At 37.9% G+C, this 2,272-nt stretch overlaps 1 long non-coding RNA gene across 1 annotated transcript; it reads right to left on the bottom strand.

Moving 5' to 3' along the window:
• Window positions 1-1,287: 1,287 nt before the first annotated feature.
• Window positions 1,288-2,272, bottom strand: LOC119568178. The gene is made up of 2 exons (XR_005228072.1): window positions 2,143-2,272; window positions 1,288-1,470 (listed from the first exon to the last, which is right to left on the bottom strand). It is a non-coding gene; the product is annotated as an uncharacterized LOC119568178 (long non-coding RNA).

Below are 2,272 nucleotides of genomic sequence, written 5' to 3'. Positions count from 1 at the left end.
TATACCATGTCCAACGATGAGGGATGAAGTGCTGACACCAGGAGTCAGAACTCCTCAACCTCTGACACCTATACAGTATAAACACACATATATACAATGTATGTATATATATTTGTACACGCACACACACACACACACACACACACACACACACACACACACACACACACACACACACACACACACACACACACACACACATACACACACACACACACACACACACACACACACACACACACACACACACACACACATATATATTACACATTAACATATGTATATATATATATATATATATATATATATATATATATATATATATATATATATATATATATATATATATTTGTGTGTGTGTGTGTGTGTGTGTGTACAAATATATATATATATATATATATATATATATATATATATATACAAATATAACTATAATATAAATACATATATATGTATGTATATATACATATATATATGTATATATATATGTATATATATATCTATATATATATACAGAGAGAGAGAGAGAGAGAGAGAGAGAGAGAGAGAGAGAGAGAGAGAGAGAGAGAGAGAGAGAGAGAGAGTGAGTAGAGAGAGAGAGAGAAAAAAAAAGAGAGAGAGAAAGAGAGAATGAGAGAGAGAGAGAGAGAGAGAGAGAGATAGCGGTATTGTCACAGTTGTAGGATTATTTTGTCTTTCCCAATGATAAGAACGGACGTGTATGAACTTCTGGGTTAAGAATAAACAATACTGATAAATATGATAGTATACACCTGGTCCATATGTGAAGATAAAGAATCTACAAACAGTGGTATTCCTAAGACTTTTTTAAATACTTCTCACTATTTAGATTAACTTCCCTTTCACTTGTTTTATAATCGCTAGACTTCCACAATCAACCATCTAAATACTTGTTTTGTTCCTCTTGCGCAATGTTGGGTGGAATTACAGTAGAAGGTATAATAAAAATGAGTAAATTAATTGAGAGGTGAGGACAAATAATTCAGTTTCCCCCCCAAATGTTACATTCTCCTTGGGACATTACAAGGTCTGTTTTCTATTATTACGAGCATAACTTTAGCCAATGATATTGCTGCATATCCATCCTTATACATATATGTGTGTGTGTGTGTGTGTGTGTGTGTGTGTGTGTGTGTGTGTGTGTGTGTGTGTGTGTGTGTGTGTGTGTGTGTGTGTGTGTGTGTGTGTGTGTGTGTGTGTGAAGTGGTACAAAAACTTTTTTTGCCTACGATTATGCTCATCTTAAAGAGTAATAAATCACAGTCGTCCTCTCAGAAAATTTATTATTTTGGCCTCCCATGTAACAACCTAGTTCTGCACTTCTCTCATTCTGTAAAATGGTCAATCCTCTTCCTTTTCCGTTGCTGTTGTTACGATAGACAGGCTTTTTCGCATTCTTCCGAAGTCATGAAGTTGTTGGGACTGTTGTCACAACCAAGGTAGGCGAATCTATGAGGAAAGAGTGAAAATTAACAGAGTTATCTTTTGTGTAAACCGATATAATATTTAACTGTAATATCCACATTATACACTAATGCGGTATACTATATTTGGTATACTGCTATATTGAATATACAGCACGCAGACATTCACTTGTGCACGAGAGATATGTCTTTCGCCTAGTCAAGCTCGGCGGAAAGGAGGTGTTCATATAAATCTAATCCCATTTGGTACTAAAGAACGCAACCAGGCTTTAACTAGTGGGGGGGGGGGGCTAGAGAAAGCATAGCTGCCACACTCTCTCTGTTCACAGTCTTTAAGGGTTTTCTGGCCCCTTCAGGAGAACGGCCTCAGGCTAAGGGTTCGAACTGTAATGTCAGTCAGCAGCTCACGGCTGAAGCTAAGGAAATCGCTCAACTAAAGCAAACTATCAGAATAAAAGAAAAAAAAAGAAAAGAAAAAAAAAAAAAGCAACTAAATCCCTGGATAAAGTGGCTGTCGGTCGGTTCCTCGTGGAAGGAGCAATAGGCACTCTGCCAGTCAACTCCCTCGCAAGGAGAAGCAGGATTTAGAGTCTTTTGTCTCCAAACTTTCCCGAGAGAGGGCCCCGGGAAGCCCCACCATTTCCCAGTCAAAGCGAATCGAGTCCCCATAATAGCAAACGGAAAAATTCAAAGCAACCTTGGTCTGCCGTGGCCTCAATCGCGCCGCGAACCTTTGCCATTGTCTGAGCTCGAATAAAGTAAATGAATCACAAATTTGCTCTGTCTTCAGAGTATTTTTGTTCTGTCTCTGCCTTCAGCGGTTTTCT

The sequence above is a fragment of the Penaeus monodon genome, chromosome 43, assembly GCF_015228065.2.
Source record: "Penaeus monodon isolate SGIC_2016 chromosome 43, NSTDA_Pmon_1, whole genome shotgun sequence".
Taxonomy (NCBI): Eukaryota; Metazoa; Arthropoda; class Malacostraca; order Decapoda; family Penaeidae; genus Penaeus; species Penaeus monodon.
This window is presented reverse-complemented; position numbering and strand designations above follow the sequence as displayed.